Here is a 21027-nt window from a genome sequence, read left to right on the forward strand (position 1 = left end):
CGCGCGGGGCAGGCGCCAAACTGGCCACAGCCAGGGGAGCGGCACTAAAGGCGGGGCTGCTACGGGGCGGGGCGGGGCGGGGCGGGGCGGGAGGAGGCCTGGGGGCGGCTTGGGTGTCACCACCAACACGCTCCGGCCGGAAACTGGCGCTAGTTTCCGGCCGGACGGCCGAAAGCCACCGATCCCGAACCAGCTGCCGGAGCCGTAGTGGCGACGGGGTGTGGAGGAGGCAAAAAGCCACTGGGGGAGGCCAGTCCAGATCAGTGCCGTCTGGCTCCGGCTCCTGATCCTGTGCGGAGCAACAGCCGCGGTCGCAGTCTCAGCCGCCGCCTCCGCCTCCATCGTCGTCGGGGGAGGGGCCAGCCGGACCCCGGGGTCACAGCCGAGGAATGAGGAGAGGCGGCCGGGCCCCGCGCTCCGCCCCGGCCTAGGGCCTTGCCCCGGGAGCCGCGAGGGTAACGGAGCCCCCTGCCCTGTCACCTTCCCCCGTCTGCTCCCGCCCTTCCCGCCTCTTCAGGACTCCCAAACTCTGACCCTCCGATCTCCACTGTCCCCCTTCTCCTTTCCGATGATATTTCACCCGGAGCCACCGCCTCCGGTCACCCTCTCCTCGCCCTGACTGTTCCTTGCTTGGCCCCAACCTTTTCCCCAGTTACTCCTCCCTTTCACCTGCGTCCCGCGTTCCTAGCCCCCCGGCCCCGTTCCCGGCCTCCCTTCCTAAGCTGTGCTGGGCAGTGTGGACCGTCCTCCCTTGTCAGCGAGACTTTCGGGAAGGGATGGTGGAGTTTTAAGGTGGTTGGAGTGCAGGCTACCCCCTATCCTACCCGCAGAGGAGGATAAAGTTCATTGTAAAAGTCTCAGTATAAAAGTACAACGAAAAGAAAACAAGCTTGTTCTTCCCTGTAGAGAGCCAACTGAGGTGCGTCCAGTAATGGAGGAAGGGAGCGAAAAGTGTGCGAGTGTGAGAGCGAGGGAGAGGGGGGAGAGAGAGAAGGATTGATTGATTGATTCTAGGGCAGGCTTATGAACTTTAGAAAAAAGAAAAGTTGCTCTGAGCCGATGGAAACTTTAGAAGCTGATGATGAGTAAGCCGTGGGCTGCGTGATCTCACTCCTCTTCTCATAATTACTAGGTTAACGGTGTGGCTCCGGTCGGGATGGAATGGGATTTGTTTACTGGGCCGGCGTATTTTTAGCTTGTCGGCTCACAAGGACCAGAGCTCTGAGTGTCTCCGAGTCTTTCCGAGTCTCTTTCCCTCCCTGCCTCCCTCCCTCTCTGTCTAGGTTGTCTAACCTAGGTGGTTCCTCTGGGCACAATACAGATACAGAAATTAAGTTGAAAGAAGTGAACTGGTGAAATTGAGAGTCTCCCCACACTCTTCGGGGGGTTTCCTTTTCATAAATGCAAAGGCGAGAATTAGCAGGACTTTGACTTTTATTTTTGTTATAGTTTGATAACTGGGTATACAATATGCTTTTTAGAAAAATCAGATGCTGATCATTTTTCAGTCTTTGGCTTGTCATACTTAGTATATTTATTTAGGAGGTCTTGGAGGAGGCTGGATCCTTTTGTGTTTCAGAATCTATTTCTAAGGTGGGAAAGGACAAGAAGAGGGAGTGATAAGGCTAGTCCAAAAAGGATAGCAAATCCTACATTTTAAATATTTAGAAAATTTCCTTCCTAGTGAATGAGATTGCATTCCTGGTGGGGTGAGAAGACAGCAGGGACTTCTGCTGGGTGACTTGGGAGACTCACACTTGTAATTAAACGTTTGCTGTGCGTAATTTACAAACGAATATATTATACTCTTTGTCCTCATTGTTTTTCTGAACAGTTCTTTTAAAGTTTAGTATCCAACCTGCTCTGCTAGTCTATTGATATTTTGAAGGCTGAACAGAACTGTAAAATAAATGAAATTGATGTTGCTCATCTGGCGTCTGAATACCAGTCTTGTTCTAATTTCCACTAGCTACCCGGCATGTCTCAGAGTACCTCCCTGAGTAAGTGGCCAGTTACTATGTACTTAGTGATCACAGATGAATACAAATATTAGCTCATGCTAGGAATAATTGAGAAAGTAAATATGCTGAAAAGATCTTCCGAAACTGAAATAGATTACTTTTCGATTTTATTCCTTTCTGGATTATCAGCACCTTTCTGCCGATAATTATCCATTAACATGAATAATTTAGAATTGAACAGATATCCACTTTGGGCATTAAGCATTCAAGCAGGAAGGAAAGATGGAAAGACGATAATTTCCAAACCATTACTAATTTTTTGTTGTTGTTGCCTCACTTGACTTATCCCTTTCATTTAATGCCAAAGACTCCCTTGTGGAAAAAAAAGTAAACCTTTGCCAAAGAAAGGGCTGTCTGTTGACTTGTATAAGGCAGGCTGAACAGTAATGAATGGTAATTGTTAGTTGGACTTGATAGAGTTATGTCACCAACAACTTGGAAATATTCCTGAAGCTTTAGATCCTTAATCTCCGTCTTTTGGGACCCCTATTGAAAAAAGATTTAATTTGGAGGGTAACATCACATTTTTAAAAACCACACACACCCTCTTTGACTATTAATCATTGTTTTAATTTGTGAGTCGGTTGATGCCAGTATTAGTGATGTCTGGGAAATTCTATTTATGTCAATGAGATAAATTAGGGAAGATTTCTGAATCAGCAAAATTTGAAATGGAATTGGAGACTATGGATTAGAGTCCTAAAGAAGCTTGACCTGTGGAGTTAGATAGAACTTGGTTCAAATCTTGATTATGGTTTTTACTATGTGACCTTGGACAATTTACTTCTACATTCTTATTTATAAAGTATGTATGAGCATTCAGGCAAATGAAATAGTTATTCTTTATTAGAAGTATACAAAGAGAAAAGAACTTCCAGGCAGAAAGTATGTTTATATCTATTTATATCAACTTCTACATTTATTATTCTGTGGCTGGTGGGATGGGATGGGGCTGCGGATTGAAGCAGTTGAATAAACCTAGGAATAAGCAAAGGGCAGCCTAGTAGTCTACCACTATTCCCATTTTGCAGAAGGCATCGTTTGGGTTTTTGATTCAATATATGTAACTGAGTGAATTATGATGGAATAACAGTATTAAAAATAAATTTTCAGATTGTTATGGGGATACTAAATGCCACTTGTGAAAGTTTTAGAGCTTCTCAAGCATGGCTTAAGCATGCTATGGATTCTGGAAGATTCTTGTAAGGCTTCTTGTAAGGAGCACCTCCTCTTCTTACCCCAATCCCATCGAGGGAAAATCCTGAGACAGTGCTTTTGAGGTGTGCTTTCAGCAATGTCTTCCCTGTGGGAACTTAGGAGCTGTGAAATCTTCTCATCAGCCCCCAATAAATTCAGAGAATTAAATTCTGTGTAACTGGAATAAACATGCAGGGCAGTTTTATGAATGCCTGAATTCAGTAGATTTTTTTAATATGATAGAAGAAAGTTTTGGGTTTTTTTTAATTTAAGTAAGAAATACTTGCTGAATAATGATTGAGCACTCTTGTGGAGAAAGCTGTCTCCAAACTCCAGTGGTGGACTTTGGGAATATAGAAAAGATACAAAGATGGGTGTCCTTGCCCTTGGGACATGACTCTATATACCCATCACAACGGGTATATAAAAAGGGACGGCATACTGTTATAAGCTTTAACATTTAGAACACAACATGTAAATGAAAGCAAGTTTAATGTGCTACAAATGGAGTATGTAGAGGCTAGAAAAGTTGAAGTAACAAGGTAAGATTCCGTGAGATCAATTAGGAAAGATTTCTGAATCAGCAAAATTAAAACAAATTTTTTTCTTTAATGTTTATTTCTGAGAGAGAGAGAGAGAGAGAGAGAGAGAGAGACAGTGTGTGAGCAGGGGAGGGGCAGAGAGAGAAGAGGACACAGAAACCAAAACAAGCTCCAGGCTCTGAGCTGTCAGCACAGAGCCTGATGCGGGGCTTGAACCCATGAACCAGGAGATCATGACCTGAGCCAACATCAGACGCTTAACTGACTGACCCACCCAGGCACTCCCTGAAACAGCAAAATGTGAAATGGACTTGGAGGCTATGGATTTGAGTTATAAAGAGGAATGGCCAATGGAGTTAGATCAAACTTGGTTCAAATCTTGACTGTGTGATCTTGGACAGTTGTCCATCCTTATCTATGAGATATATGTGAGCATTCAAGTAAATGAAATAGCTATTCTGTGTTAGGAGTAAAAGAAAATAAAAGATCTTCCAGGCAGAAAGTATAGAAGGTACAGTGTGCAGTGATGATGTGAATGACTAAGCTGTGTTTGTTGGGGGAATAAATAAGAGGGGCTGGAGAGAATGTGGGTGGTCAAGTCATGGGTAGAGCAGGCAAGAGGGTGGAGGGGACTCAGAGGCCAGACTCTGTCGGGTGTTGATGGAAGCGTCAATAGAGTCATTGTAGGTCCTTGAACAAAGGATGGATTTAGTGAGAAGTATTGAGCCTTCTAGTCCAGGAACTCAGGGACAAGGAGTCAGGCGGCCACCGGTACATTGTAACTTCAGTTTCTCTCCTGGACCATCTTGGTGTAAAGGGACCATCCAGGAGACAGGATTCCTTGTAGAAGTTTTTGTGTCCACACACCTTACTCACCATGCTGAGCTCTGCTTGTGCCTGTCTCTTATTGTACTGGCTTGTGGGTTATGGCTGGATTCTCCTAAAGAGCTTATGGTAAGGACAGTGTCATGTTTTAGGTGCATTTAACTTTCAGTTATCTCTGCTATTGTAGGGCACACTAGTATATGTAATTCAGAACTTAATATGGAAATTTCTTGGTTTGAAAATGCATTATTTTTTAAGCCAGATGTGTTTTATTTATTTTTAAAGTTTATTTATTTTGAGAGAGAGAGAGAGAGAGAGTGAGAATTGGAGAGGGGCAGAGAGAGAGGGAGAGAGAGAATCCTAAGCAGGCTCTGTGCTGTTAGCATGGAGCCCAATGTGGGGCTTGATCCCAGGAACCATGAGATCATGACCTGAGCCGAAATCAAGAGTTGGATGCTTACCGGACTAAGTCACCCAGGCACCCCATAAACCAGATTTATTTCAGTGTTATTGAGGATCATACTAATGCTGATAATGAATTTGCATTCCTAAGCCTATGTTACCTGATGGTGAGGCGGGTATATTGATGGCAAAGAAGAGTCCACCTTGGTTTAAAGATTTTCCTCAGAAATCCTTTATTTTTTTTTTCTACGTTTATTATTTTTGGGACAGAGAGAGACAGAGCATGAACGGGGGAGGGGCAGAGAGAGAGGGAGACACAGAATCGGAAACAGGCTCCAGGCTCTGAGCCATCAGCCCAGAGCCCGACGTGGGGCTCGAACTCACGGACCGCGAGATCGTGACCTGGCTGAAGTCGGACGCTTAACTGACTGCGCCACCCAGGCGCCCCATCCTCAGAAATCCTTTAAAATGGATAGTTAAGACTGGACTATACTGAGTACGTTAATGAAGATGAATTTCTTTTCAAAATCTGTGCAAGTCAGTATGGCCACCTAAGCTGTCTACCTTATGCCTGAGTGATGATGCCTATGTTGTAGCCAGAATGAGTCCTCACTCACGGTATATCTGGAGGAATCCTATCGTGTTGTGTTGCCTTGTTGAAGATGAATGAAGGTAGCTTTTTCGAAGGACTTGGGCTTTGTAGAAGCTTTTCCAGATATCAGCTCTGCTAATAATCTGTCAGGTTTTTCCTCCTGAAGTAAACTTGTTTGAAAATCTGGCCAATTAAAAAAAAAAAAAAAGATATGGGGAGCAGTGTCCACATGTAATAAACAAAAAAATCACACGGCTGTTCTTGCAACATGTTCTTTCAGTTGACTTGCTTGCCTTCACCACTGCCTTCCCCCACCCCTGCCTTCCCCCTACCTTCTCATAGTCATTACCAAACTATGTGCTTATGATGTCATGAGCACAGGATTATTATTTACTTCTTGAGTCAGGAGTTGTAGTATTTATGAGTGGAAATCAGAGGTGGAAGTCAGGAATCTTAATTTATACAGTTTAGTTCAGGATTATTTTCAGTTGTGTTTTTTAGGATTATGTCTCATCTTTTTATTTCCTCTAAGAAATAATTTTGGATAGGGAAAATTATTAAGCTGTTATTTTTAGTGACCTGCTTTGAGTTTAGTTTTATGCTGGTTACTGCAGAGGATTAGGAAAAATGATTTTGTGCCTTTGGAGAGTTTGCAATCCAGTAGGGAGTAAGGGGTATAAGGAGGAGTGAATACCTGTTGAGCCTCTATTATGCCAGACAGATGAAACAAAGAAAATGTGAAGTTATTATTTTTAAAGACTTTTTTAGTGTTTTTATTTATTTCTGAGAGACAGAGAGAGAGAGAGCGAGCAAGCAGGGGAGGGGCAGAGAGAGAGGGTGACACAGAATATGAAGCAGGCTCCAGGCTCTGAGCTGTCAGCACAGGGCCTGACATGGGGCTTGAACCCATGAACCGTGAGATCATGATCTGAGCCAAAGTCGGACACTTAACTGACTGAGCCACCCAGGCACCCCAGAAAATCTGAAATTATATTATTGATTGCATAGTACAGACCTCATACCATAGAATGTACTTGGGGAAGAGCGCTCAGGTAGTTATTAATATCACAGAGAAATTGTAACTTATTCCAGATCTTAAAAAAAGAAAATTGTGTCAGTTACAAGGGGTGAAGGTGAAGCAAATAACAACAAAACCATTTCATTTGGAGCTGAGAGGGATCAAGCAAAAGCCTGGACCAGGCTTGGGTGTTCTTGGGACAGTGATGAGACTGTCCTGAGTATCAGTGAACAGTAGTGACATGAGGTGCTTAGGTTGGTTTGGAGATGTGTTTTATAGGGGTCTTATAAGGCAGGCTTATCAGTTGAGATTTTAAAGGATAGAAAATAGTGAAGCACTATGAATTTTTGAGGAGGATACTAATATGATAGTAGGAACCAGATTGGCTGGGATGGAAGGGAGATTGGCACCCGGGGTGTGTGAGGTGATGAGACCTGAGTTAGAGTTGTAGAGGGTGCGATCAGGAGAGAAAAGGGGGAAAAAGAGATTGTGAAGGAAAAATTGAAATCTGTGAGGACTGGATGTGGCAGATGGAGAGTGATCCATCAAGTATGACCATGACATTTTTTAGCCTGGGTTCTGAGACATCGAGATAAGGAAGGTAGGAAGGTTTCCTCATTTTTGGAGGGAATTTGATGAGTTCAGCATAAGAGGTATCGGATATAAAGTGGTAATGGAACGTCCAAGTGAAAGCTCTTCTAGTTCCTAGAGATGAGCCTGAAGCTGGTGAAGCTGGTGGAGAGTGGAGGACGAGGTTAGTACAGTTGCAAGTGTGGTTTTGTGGTGCATCAGCATGGATGTAGTGGCTGTAGCCAAGAGAATGAATAAGCTCTCTGACGACTAGGGTTTAGGAAAAGAGCAAAAGGCCAGAGATAGTGGTAACGATACACTAATACACTATTCTGTAGGCTTTAGGCCATTTTAATGGACTTCTTCCTTGTTCTTCCTTCCCCGACTCCAACAAGCATCCTTTGAATGCCTCCTACCTTGTAAGCACTGTCTTAGGCACCGAGGAAACAGATGAGTCAGACAAGGTCTCTACCTACAAGGAGTTTATGGGTCCAGGGGGAGGAGACAGATGCATAAATATATAGATGTAATGAAGTGTGGTAGTTGCTGCAATAGAAGTATGTAGGGGGGATTCTAAGGGCCTAAAGGTCTGTTCTGCCTTGGGCATGCAGAGGTTGGAAAGTGCTTCCCAGAGGAGATGACATTTGAGCTGAGTCTTGAAAGATGAGTTAAGGGTGTACCCTATGGAAGACGGGGAGAGGTACACTCCAGGCTGAGCAAACAGCATGAACAAAAGCTTGAAGGAACGAAACAGCCAGACTTCTTCAGGTAACTTGGGACAGCTTTAGCTTGTGCTGCAGTAAATGATGAGCATTTCAGGGTTTTTAAGCATCGGGTGATAAAGTTTCATGTTCTAGAAAGATTATTTTGTCAGTGGTGTAGGGGGTGCATTGGAGAGGAACAAAGCAAAAGCCTTTTTAAATACCTTCATTATGCTTAACAGTAACACATTTGTTACTGAAAGATCCTGTTTGTAGACTCCTAGAATCTGAGAACTACAGGAACTGTTTCTCATTCATTTTCAAAGGGAATACTTGAGATTTACTCAGGATCACAGAAGTAGTTTTGTGATAGTTTGTTCTGGAATTCAGTCTTCAGTGGCCGTAATGTGGTTGGTGGTTAATAAATGTCATTTCACCTCTCTAATTCCCTCACGTCCCATTCCAGTGTTTGTTATGTCCTGCCACACTGCATTGTGCTAGAAGACATTCAAGTCCATTGTTGTTCTTCTCAGTCCAAAGTGAACAGTGGTATTTTCCCAGGTCTGACTGAGGAAGGTCTGCCCCGAGAGTACCTGGGAGAATAGGGACTTTTGACCTGGGGCAGTTGGGTGCCCTGGAGTGGAATGAATTGGATGTTAGGATTATTCATCTGTAATGATTCAGATGTAGAAGAATGTCAAGGTATTTGTTTTATTGAGTGTGCAGATGTAATTTTCTCTCCTGCTAAAGTTCCTTTCAAGTTGTTTTCTTTTAAACTTAATTTTAAATTGTGCCAATGAAACTTTGGTAGAAGAAATGGGCTCTAATAAATTGGTTACCTCCAAAAACTATGTTTATCTTTATTTAAAAAACATAAGATTTGACATTATACGTGTATTCTAAATCTTCCTTTCCTGTGTTTTTAATTTCTTTGGGTGTATATATATATATATATATATTTTTTTTTTTTTTTTTTTTTTAAAGTAGGCTCTAGGCCGAGTGTGGGGATTGAAGTCACAGCCCCCAGATCAAGAGTTGCATGGTCTACTGCCTGAGCCAGCCAGGTGCCCCTTCATTGGGTTTTTGTGAAAGGAAATTGTTTGGGTTTAAAGTGCTAAGTGAGAGTTTGGGTTTTTTTTGTATTGTAGTCGTTTTGCTGGAGAAGAACAGGATAGAAGGATATCTTGGAGGTCCTTAGATTCCCTTTGGGGAACTTGGGACACAAAGGGATGTGAAAGGATGGATACGTTCCATTGATAAGTCTTCCTCAAAACTTAACTGAGTTGTGATTTCTTTACTCTTTTCTGTGGGCTCTGTCTCCATCTTCTCTGGAGACGGGTCTGGGTTTGGAAACTGTCCACTTTGGCAGAGCTGCCAATTCTTAATTCTTTCTCAAGTGGGCAAGGGTACATTCTGTTTTTGTTTGTGAGTGTTTGGGGGAGGGGGAGGGAGAGAAGGCACAGAGTAACTACTCACAGTGAGTCTTCATCTGAATTCCTATGTAACTGGAAGTTTCCTTTGTTTTGGGGAGATGACTTGGTAACACCGGCATTTATGTTGTGTGGGAGCGTGGTTGTCACTTCCCTCAGATGTCTGATTTAGGATGGCCATAAAAACTTCCTTCTTGTCCTTATCTGTCAGCCTTCGCCCCGCCCTGGTCTGAGTGCCTTTTGTGCACACTGCCGGATATTAAGCATCTCGTTCAGTTTAGAGCTGAACTGATTGAGTGTTCCCTGAAAGTTTAGGGAAACCATCTTGCTCCTGACTGTTACGTTTGGGTTAATGACTCCAGTATTCTTCCAGTCACCTGGCCCTTTCTTAATTTAAAAATTTTCAGTAATGAGATATTTTGAATATTTAGAAAAGTCCAGGGGAAAAAAACTAACACATTTTTGAGCCCATAACCGAAATTTAATGGATATTAACATTTTGTCATATTTGTCTTGGATCTCTTACTCTTTTTAAGATATAATGTTAGATGTAGCTAAGGCCTCCTCTGCATCCTTTCCCCTTTTTTCTTTCTTGGGAAATGCTTACTGGCCTGATTTGCTATGTATCATTCAATTTCATGTTTTATACTTTATATTTTTAATGTATTATATATACATAAACAACATATAGCTTTGTTTTGAAATCTTGCATAAATAGAATTGAACTGTATGTATCCCTTTGCAGCTTTTTCTCTCAACATTGTTTTTCATCCGTCTACACGTAGATCTAATCCATTTACTCACCTAATCTTTAAGCCTCTTTCCTCCATTGCCTTTTTCACTTGTCCTGTGAAAAAATATCCTACCCATTAAAGTCCCAGTTTAAAGCATGTCTTCCATGAAAACTTTCCTGATTTTTTTTCTCCAACAGGAGAGTCCCCACTTCTGAATTCTCCTGTCATTTTATCCATACTTGTCTGGTAGTAGTTGTATATTTTTGTATTTTTGCTTATTTGTGCCCTTGGCATGCCACTTCTACTATACTCTGAGCTCCTTGACAGCAGAGAAGTGTCTTTTATCTTTGTATTTTTCCTGGGGCTTGCCACAGTAACTCATACATGGTAGGCATTTAGTAACTGTTAGTGACTAAATGGTTAATGAATAAAAAAGACAATCCTTCGCGTAGGTGAATTGTTAGTTTAATTAGGAGCGTGAGAGTGGGCCCCCATGAAAAATCGAGCTTATAAAAGAAAGATTCAGCACTGAAAATTACATAAAATGCACATAATTGGGTGAGAGTAGTCAAGACTAACTTCCTGCAGGAGATGAGAGGAAACATTCCCTGAGAAATGAAATGGGAATTGATCGGTGATATCATCCAATGAGGAAACTCCTGGGAATTGATCCTGATGGCATCTGTGAGGCACTGTGCTCCTGTGGCCAGCCTCATTTCACTAGCTATCAAATTCTGCTGTTGTCATCAAGGTCTTGACACCCTCACTGGAGATGGGACACTGGCTGTTGAGAAAAAGCAGCCTCTCTGTTCACTTAATAAACACTGCTGAGAGCCAGGAATTCTTTGGCATCTAAAGAAGAAAGTCTGATATACCCATTCGTATATATGCTTTTAACACTTCCCTTTTTTTATTGAAACCAGATTGACTCTCAGCAGAATATTTTGAAGCTTTTAATTCTAGAAGGTATATTCCCAATATAACATCGTTTTGGCCTCATAGAAGTTCTTCCTTCCCCCGCCGAGTAGAAATTAAATATTAAGTGGAACTGTATGAAATTGCAGTTTTTAGGTAAAAGCAGTCAAATATTGGCAGTTGTGTATGGTCAGACCTTATATATCCAGTCTTGATTTTCTCCTGGTCTGCAGAACTTTGTGGACCTTTTTGAAGTGGATAATCCCAAGTCCAGTTTTTCTTTTGTAGTTATGTTAAGTTCAAATTTTTTAACATTTATTTTTTTAAGTTTATTTATTTATTTTGAGCGTTGGGGGAAAGGGACAGAGAGAGAGAAAGAATCCCAGGCAGGCTCTGCACTGAGCCTGACAGGGCTTGATACCACGAACCTCGAGCTCATGACCTGAGCAGCAGTCCAATCGGATGCTTAACTGACTGAGCCACCCAGGCGTCCCTTAAGCTCAACTTTTTAATAAAATGTTTTTCAGCACACATTTAGTATATTTTTCAGCACACATTTAGTATACTTGGGAAGGTTGTGGGTAAATGTGTGAGGGTTGTAGGCCAGAGTACACTGTGAAAAGTAAGTCCGAGATAAAAAAACTTTTGCTCTCAATAGTTAGGCAGAATTGATTGAGTTGGCTTTAATGAGCATGGTTTCTTTGAATAACTGACACCCCCTCCCCGCCCCGCCCTTCCTGCCACCCCCATGTCTTCTCTCTAGTCTTGATAAGGGAGAGCTGGTGGTGGGGAAAACCATGGAAGAGAAAATTACCTGTGGCCCTTGATTGTATTTGGAGACTTAGCAGGGAAGAGGGTATGAGCCCTGGCTCCTAGCACCAGACTCTTACTTTGTAAACTCCAAACAGTTCTTAGGTTAAGGGGGGCAGGGGTGGGGGGGGTGGGGGGGGGAGGGAGTGGCGGGGCGGAGCTCAGGAAGTGGGATGGAGAGCAAAGACACAAAGATAGGGGGAGTTAGCAGTATGGAATAGGATTGAGGAACAGGAATGGAAAAATAAGGATAGGTTAAAGAGGGTCTGTTTCCTCTTATCCTTCAAAACCCTGTTACAAGTCTTTATAAACCTTGTACCTTGACTATATCCCAATTGTCTCCAGGCCACATACCTACTTGGAAAACATCATATATAGAATTCAGCTTTGAAAGTATTGGTTTTGTGTTCAAAAATGGTTCTTTGAGAAGTCAGGGTCATTTTGAATGAGTTGGTCTACTATTGTCCTTTGAATCATTAATAAATGACATTGAAGGAAAAGAAAATCCCTCTGAGCCTTTAGTATGAGTAAGTCTTGGTCTTTACGTGAAGATAGTCTCGTGTGAAGAATTGAGGAAGCAATGGTCTTTCATTCTATCGTGCTGCTAACAAAAATATTTTGGACAGCGAGTTCTCATCTATTTTCAAAACTTATCTGCTCTTATGAATTCCTTTGTATTTGCTTACATCTTCTTTGAATTAAGAGCTCACCTGGCTGAGTGTTAGAGTACTCATTCATTTTCTGAAGTTTTCCGGACATTACTAAGGACACAATTATCTGACATGAAGAATACTTGGTCGTGTTTAGTGACTGGGGATACAGACTTCCCATACTCCTCAAAATCCTGAAAATAGAATTCGAAAGTTAGACTTAATATTTGCTGCATCCTAGTTTCTTTGGTTGCCTAAAATAAATTCCTAGCTGTTTGGCACAAGGTGACCTCTCATTTTAACATTAAATTCCTTCTCTCTCACATCATCTTTGAAGTTTTTTGTAATATGCCAGTTCATTATGGAAATTAAGATGAAAAAAATTGTCTACACAAATTTCTCTTGATGTTAGCTGCCAGGTTGAGAATGAATTCCTTTCTACTGAATACCTGCTGTGTACTGGAATTTGGACAACATGCTCTAAGGAGATGCCAAGGACGTGTTACCCCAGTAAATAAACAGATAGTAGGAGAATCAGCCCCTCGGGAATTCATGTTCTGTGTTAAATGGGAAATAGTTATATATACATAAATACGTATATAGAAAAAATGAAAAACAAATAACAACTGCAAAGTAGTATGTATACCATCATACAGCATTTTAGAACCTAAAGGAAATTTACATATTGTCATCATTTTCTAGGTAGGGAAATGAGGTCCAGAAACTTTGACTTGTCCAAGGTAGTAGTTACCATTAACAACAAACATTTTATTGAGTATTTGCCCAATGAGAAGTTAGGCCTCGGTATAGAAAGAGTTCAAGTCAATCAAGAAAAATAATTGTTGTGAAGACTGAATATTTGCATAGAAAGATAAATAGTAACACAAAGTCATGGGTGCTAAGTGTCAAGTGAGGAGTACTGTTATACAGAATAATATAGAAGTTTTTTGTTTGTTTGTTTGTTTTGTTTTTTTTAAAGTAAGCTCTTTGCCCAGCCTGGGGCTTGAACTCACAACCCCCAGATCAAGAGTCACATGGTCTACCGACAGAGCTGGCCAGGTACTCCCTGGAATTATATAGAAGTTTAGAGTGAGTAGATAAGGGGAAATTTTACACTTAGGGTAACCTAGACCTTAGAGAAGAGAGAAAACGGTAATTTAGAGGGGAAGGCATTAGAGCAGTGCGTATTTAGAAGGCATTTAAGGCATGGAACAGTGAACTGAGCCCACCTTGTCTTGAGGACAGAGCAAGTAGATGAACGAGATAAATAAAGTTGGAGAGTTAGGTAAATTGGAGAGGGCCTTAAATCTCAGGCAGGGAAATTTGGTTTGTACTTACAGTGAAAAATCCCCAAGCACAGAATTGTACGTGTAAATGAATATTTTAGGAAAATAGATTTCAGTTATGCAGTGTAAAATGGAAGAAGAGAGGCCAGGTAGAGACTGTTATAATAGTCCTGGGGAAAAGGAGTCTCTACAGGGGTGATGGTAATGGAGAGAGGGAAGAGATTCGAGTGATTTTGAAGAAAAAAAATAGACTTTGGTAACTGCTTTTATAGTAAGGGGAGATGATAGTGCATATGTTCTCAGTCTGGGTTATAGCAGTAGAGGAGCTGGGTTTGGTTGGTTTTTGATACATCTACTCTGCAAAGGGATACCTTGGTGGAAGCCTTTGGAGAGGACTGAGTCTGGCCCAGTATTCTCAGTACTGAATATGTAGTTTAAGTGACCGGTTTAAGTTTGCAGACTTCCTAAGTTAGTAGAACTTGGCTCAGAGCCCATTCTTTTGACTGTTGTTCAGTGCTCTTTCTACTATATCCTATTGCTTAAGAAGAGGTGGGTCAAGTGGTTAAAAATGAGGAGATGCCTGGGAAGTGAAATGGGAAGTCAAAGACCACATTATGATGAGGTTTAACCACAAGCCTTTTCAGTTCTGCATAGGTTTTCCTTCTCTTCAGACAGTAAATGTGTACACTGTTGGGCTCATAATGCAACAGTGACCCGCATTCCTTAGAGCCATCTTCTGACATTCAGTTCTTCGTAGTCAAGGGAAAAGATTCCTTCCGATTTTGGATTTAATTGTGTTGTATTCTCTGACCTCCCATTTTGAAGATGAAATGTCTTTTCCTTTGCGTGTAGATAGGATGCTCTGGTTATAGGCTGTAGGTGAGGTAGCCTCAAAGGCCCCATCAGTCTTTTTGGAGTAAAGGGAGGAGGAGAGTTTTGGACCCAAATCTTTTAAGCTTATTTACCCCTGTCAGCAATTAAGAACAATTTACTTACACAGGTCTTATTACCTAAAAAGGTCAGGAAATACTGTGAATCAATAGAGTGTTTTCGCTAATAGGAAGTTTTAGAGAACTGAATAGCCTTCTAAAAAATCCTTTATATTTGGTTTTTAAATACATAGTCTGATATATTTAAGATGTGACTCAGTCTTGCTTCCTTTCCTTTCCTTTCCCTTCCCTTTTCCTGTTCTGCCAGGCTTTTATCTGCCTGGTAACCGATACCTGAAGACTCACAATAGCATTTTCTGGATCAGCTAACATTTATTATGTACCTACTACTAGGGTCTATTATTTATTTGTTTATTACTATTATTTTTTTTAAGTTTTTATTTACTTATTTTTGAGAGAGAAAGAGGGGGAGGGAGGGGAGTGAGTGCACAAGCGGGGTAGAGGCAGAGAGAAATGGTAACAAAAGATCTGAAGTAGGCTCTGTGCACACAGCAGAGAGCCCGATGTGGGGCTCGAACTCACGAACCATGAGATCATGACCTGAACTGAAGGCAGACGCTTAAACGACTGAGCCACCCAGGCGTCCCACAAGGGTCTATTATTTAATTTCATCTGCCAAGATCAAATATTCCTGGATCTTATGACTAGGGCCCTAGTAATAAACATTTTCCAGTGCTTGGCTTCTACAGTTCTTACCCCACATATTTATTTATTTGGGGGGTGGAGGGGCAGCGAGAGGGGGAGAGAGAGAATCCCAAGTAGGCTCTGCATGGCCAGTGTGAAGCCGGATGCGACCCTAACTCACAAACTGAAAGATCATGACCTGAGCTGAAATTGAGTCGGACGCTCAACCAACTGAGCCACCCAGGCACCCCGATTCTTACCTATTTTAGTCTTTGCCATGGCTCATCTGTTATAACTTCTGACCTGGCAGGGAAGTGAAGGGAAGAAAATTTTACTATTTAATAGTGAGACCCTACTGTGAGTTATGCTAAGTACTTTATATATCACCTCACTTAATACTCATAACAGTTCCGTAAGATAGATATTTTATGCCTATTTACAGATTAATTCATCTAAAATACTTATTTTGTTTATATATTTATTATGGTGTTAATAAAATATTTATTAATTCAGCCAAGATATTCAGGTACTGTTTAAGGTGCTGAGGATAGCACAGTGACTATCAGATGAGGTCCCTGCTAAGGCACAGAGAAGTTAAATAACTTGCCCAAGGTGACATAGCACAAAAGTGACAGAGCTAAGCTTTACGTATAGATCTGGTGGATTCCAAAGGGAATGTATGTAACCACTATAACATGCTACCATTTACATATATTGCATGTTCTCTGTGATTACTTAAGTTATAAAGATAGGTGGGACTTCGAGTATTTCTTTGTTTAAAAAGATTCTCCACGAATCCAAGAAAGAAATCTATCTTAGTGCCAACAAGCACACCTGCCTTGTGTTTTTCCTCTCTTCCCCTCCCCCCTTCCTACTCCCTCTCCACCCACTCATACCTGGGTATAAACTGGACAGTGCCACCTGCTTTGGAATTTGGATGTGTTTGTGTTTTGAGGACTGGGAGAGTTTTGTTTGTTTCTTTGGCTTCCTGAATGTTCCTTGCCCACTTGCAAGTGCTTTCTTGTAACATGATGGTGAGTAATATGTTGTTAATGTTGTAATGTGGTCATACCAGTTGGAATATTTTTTTTTCTTTTTCCCCCAGTTCTCTCTGTTGAGTATGTGAGTAGGGACTCTTGGGTCAAACTTTGGCAGTTCATTCAAATAGAGAAGGCTTTCTATATTTGGAGGACTAGAAAATAGTCTCGAGGTTGGGAAGACTATTAAAATCCAGTGTCTTCTGCCCAGCTGAAATTCAGTTTTGTTAGCATTCTAGGTTTATTCTTTAGCTAGTGTGATCCAAGAGAATACTTGTTTTAGATCATGACCATTATCACCAGGTGCCATATCTAGGCTAGATGGTTTTTGTTCTGGAGTTAGGAGCTTAAAAACAGGCACACAGGTTTTGTGGTAAGCATTACCTAGTAGGTCAGAAGCATTAAAAAATGATCAGGTCTGTGAGAGTGAGAAGCGGTGTTCCAGTTGAGTTCTAGGGATTAATTAGATAGGGTGAAGGGGGCTAGTGTTAGAAGTGGTTTTGGGGACCCAAGTCAATTAAGAGTTGGGATTTACGAATATCTGTGCAGGACACATAAGGTCAGTGAGATGATTTATGTGGATGTGACTAACCTAGTGCTTGGTCCTTGATTGGTGCACAGTAAATATTTGTTAAATCTTTAAAGGTACTTGAATGGTGAGTGTTGTCAGTTTGTCTTTCTGCAGCAGTTTTCTCATCAGTAAGTATTCCTTCTTTAGAAAAATATTTATTGATCCTTTAACTGTGAGTAAAACATTGGGAAAGGGATTGGGGTATTGGAGATTTATATCAGATTCTTGCTGAAACTGCGGTCTTAGCATGTACAAATTGAATCAATTAGGCCTAGCATTTAAGGGCATAATTTAAGGGGAAATTTGTGATTTTGCTTTGCTAGAGTCAATCCTATGCTTTCTTGATAGAAATAGCTTCTTGATCCTGTGATAGAGTTGAAACTGCTTGCTTTTCAATTCCAGTTAAACTGGGTTCGATTTTTCCTGTTTGAGATAGTTGCCTATGATGTTTCCTTTTATTCTCCCTATTTTTTTCAGTGAATGAAGTAATACATTCGAAAGTATTTTGTGAACTGCAAAGCTAGCAGTTGCTATCACCACCACCACTACCAATAATAATGCTAAAAATATTAATGGGATAGGACTCATTTTAACAAGGGTTGATTTCCTGGATTAATTTCAAGGAGAAAAACTCAGGACCATGGGATATTTGCTAAATGACTTATGTACTGATTCATACTATTTGTACTTTTTGTGGAAGAGAGAAGGAAAAGCAGAGACCTGTTACTCTGAAAACTTAGCATGGGGCTATGTCATCATGATGGGTTGCCTATACTACTTAGACATACTCTATTGTGGCAAGAAAGGTAAATAGGATTTGTCATATGTTTGACTTCAGAGGCTTCTCGTACATTCTACTGAAGTATCTATCTACATAGGAAACAATTCATCCTAGTCTGTTGGTAAGATCAATCACATTCCGTTATGGATCCTATACTGATAAAATGTCTCTGCCCAGGACAGTATGGCCTCCCAAAGTGGTAAGATTAAGGAAACAGTACCTTTGACCAAATTATCTGGCTAGTTGTTACCATCAAAAGCCTTTACAGTCAACTTCTGATGATTGTCTTTCTTGGAGAAGAACGTGTGATTTTAATTCAGAAGAGCAAGTTGTTTAGTAAATTTGAAAGATGCTTACTTTACAAGTTTACATCTTTTTCTGTTTCTGGTGCCTAGAACTCAGTAAATCTTTGAATAAAGGAAGTTAGCTGATACCTATCTTGGGGTTTTCTCTGGAACCAGCCCATCAGATGAATGTCTAGGCTGTTGGCTTATTGGTTTATGCATCCCCTTCACTTAGCAGACTGCCTGGCACAGAGTGGGTCCTTGCTAAGTGCTTATTGAGTGATTGAGTCAGGAGGTTAAGGTTTTCATTACGGGAGAATTGCACTGACCTGGTGCTGTTGTGCTGATGGTGGCCCTTCCAAAGAGGAGGAAGAAATGTAGCTTTCCTACAGGTCAACGTGAATCAAAGTGAATGTGAGGAAAGTGATTGCTAGGATGCTTGCAGGCATTTTACTTTTTCGGATAAGGAGAAGTAATGTGTTAAAAGTTGATGCTTTATTTCTCTCTTGGTTTTTATTTTATGTTTTATTCTATTCAAAATTAGTTATTGCTGTGATTTCATAACAGCATAAGAGTACTATGTTATAGCTTCAAACTGTCCATAGAAAAGAAAAAGAAAATCTATCTCTTTGTCAACACTTAATTTTATCCTACCTTGTTCCTACAGAATTTCAGGCCTCAGGGATGTAGTGATAGAAGAATATTTTCAAATCCAGTTTATATCTCTAGTGGTGATGAACAAAACAAAAACGATGATTTGATTTTAGCATGCCTTCCTGATTGTCTAATGTAGATGATTGCCATTAATATGGCTTGCTTAAGTGATTAAATTTCCTAATTATATATCTTTTTCTTTGGTACACATCTGTAGAAGTGAGAGATTTAGCTGGGTGGCAGGAAGAAAGGAAGTTTTCATAGATAAATCCACAAAGGGATCACATGGAAAATCGAAAGTCATCGGTATATGTAAAGTCAGGTAAAGATTACTAGTATAGGAATCAACGGATTTATAGTCCATACACAGCATTAGTTAGCTCTGTGACTTTGGGCAAGTCACTTAATCTCACTCACCTGGTTCTTATACCTTCGTCCGTAATTTGAGGGTTTGGAATGAAGTGATCTCTGATGTCCTGGTTTTAAAGTCATAATTCCAAAGTGCCAAACAAGGAAAGCAAACTGACTTTCTGCACCTCACCACCAGGCTTATTCCACATAAACCCCAAATGTGAAGGGTTAATTATGTAAAAATAGAAGTGTATAGTCTACATTCCTAAATAGACTAGAATTGTCAGATTGTATTATATGCTCATAACTAATTTTATGTGCTTAAATATAAGAGGCTTGGTTGCTTTTAAAAGAAAAATTATGGGGCGCCTGGGTGGCTCAGTCGGTTAAGCATTCGACTTTGGCTCAGGTCATGATCTCTTGGATCGTGAGATCGAGCCACGTGTTGGGCTCTGTGCTGACAGCTGTGAGCCTATAGCTGCTTTGGATTCTGTGTCCAGAGACAGATTCTCTCTCTCTGTCCCTCTTCTGCTTGAGCTCTGTCTCTGTCTCTCTCTCAAAAATAAAACATTTAAAAAAATTAAAAAAAAATTATTACTACAAAAGGCACAACATACACAAATGAAAGAGACCCAAATAATGCTCAGGATATCTTGGGTTGGAGTTTCTGCTTCTTAATGTTTATTTATTTACTTTTGAGAGAGAAAGAAAGAGAGCATAGGTCGGGGAGGGACAGAGAGAGAGAGGGAGACACGGAATCCAAAGCAGGCTCCAGACTCTGAGCGGTCAGCTCAGAGCCCGATGCACAGGCCTTGAATTCACAAACTGTGAGATCATGACCTGAGCCGAAGTTGGGTGCTTCACCGACTGAGCCACCCAGGTGCCTCTGGAGTTTCTGCTTCTTAATTCCAACCCAGAAATAGAAATATATGTGTATTGGTAGAGTTCGTGGGGAAGTGGGGAGGATGGTGGTGGCCGGTAGTGTGGATGAACGTGGGTAGTATTTAAAAAAAAATTTTTTTTTAATGCTTATTTATTTTTGAAAGAGAAAGAGAGCACAAGCAGGGGAGGGGCAGAGAGAGAGAGGGAGACACAGAATCTGAAGCAGGCTCCAGGCTCTAGGCTCTGAACTGTCAGCATAGGGACACGGGACTCCAATCCCACCAACCATGAGTTCATGACCTGAGCCAAAAGGGGATGATTAACCAGCTGAGCCACCCAGGTGTCTCGGATAGTATTTTTAATAGCAGAATATTAAAGAATTCTTTAGTCTGTGGAGTTTACATGGCTAGACTGATGTGATTTTGCCATAATCCCCCGGAGAACTGATATGAACCCTGTATTCAAATTCAGAATACCTAGGTCCAAGCTCCTTGCTATCTGGGTATCATTTAAGCTTTGTAAGCTTCTCTGTGTGTATGTATTTTCCATCAGAGAAGAGGGGATTAAAAATCTCAAAGGGTATTTAATTTTTAAAATTTGTATTAAATGAGGCCATATTTGTGAAAGTGCTTTAAAAACAAATCACAGCAAGCTATATTCAGCCATAATATGTTTGTTCATATAGACCTTGATTATATGTGTCTGTGGGGTGAATGATGACATTTGGAACCAGTAAATAATTCACAAGCCTGTTTTAGATATAGATTAGTTCTCAGTCATCCATACACATGGACTAGCATGAATAATTTAGAACTACAAATATTTGTTGGTCATCTACTATGAGCCAAGAAATTTTTTAGGCCTGGTTAGAATGTTTGTTTTCAAAGTTTATCATTTTGAGAGAGACAGTGCATGAGCATGCATGGGGGAGGGGCAGAGAAAGAGGGAGAGAGAGAATCCCAAGCAGGCTCTGCTCTGCAGGGAGCTCGCTGTGGGGCTCTATCCCATGACCGCAAGATCATGACCTGAGCAAGATTGTGACCCAAGCCGACATCCAGAGTTGGAAGCTTAACTGATTGAGCCACCCAGGTGCCCCTAGAATTTTTTAAAGCATAAAAGAAAGGTGCCAACCTCAATGATCTTAATTCTATCTAGAATGTATGTTGTTTTCCATCCTGATGATCTCTTACACATACCAAT

General features: G+C 41.1%; 1 protein-coding gene across 1 annotated transcript in view; it reads left to right on the plus strand.

Moving 5' to 3' along the window:
- The first annotated feature begins 227 nt into the window (after positions 1 to 227).
- OTUD7B (OTU deubiquitinase 7B) overlaps positions 228 to 21027 on the plus strand; it is a 52077-nt gene continuing 31277 nt past the window's right edge. The window contains exon 1 of the mRNA XM_047084982.1: positions 228 to 455. The gene's annotated coding sequence lies outside the window, so the exon portion shown is untranslated. The remainder of the gene's footprint in view (positions 456 to 21027) is intronic.

This window comes from Lynx rufus, unplaced genomic scaffold, assembly GCF_022079265.1.
Source record: "Lynx rufus isolate CCGP_SWC_20201006 ecotype Redwood Valley unplaced genomic scaffold, mLynRuf1.p SCAF_2, whole genome shotgun sequence".
NCBI classification, from domain to species: Eukaryota; Metazoa; Chordata; class Mammalia; order Carnivora; family Felidae; genus Lynx; species Lynx rufus.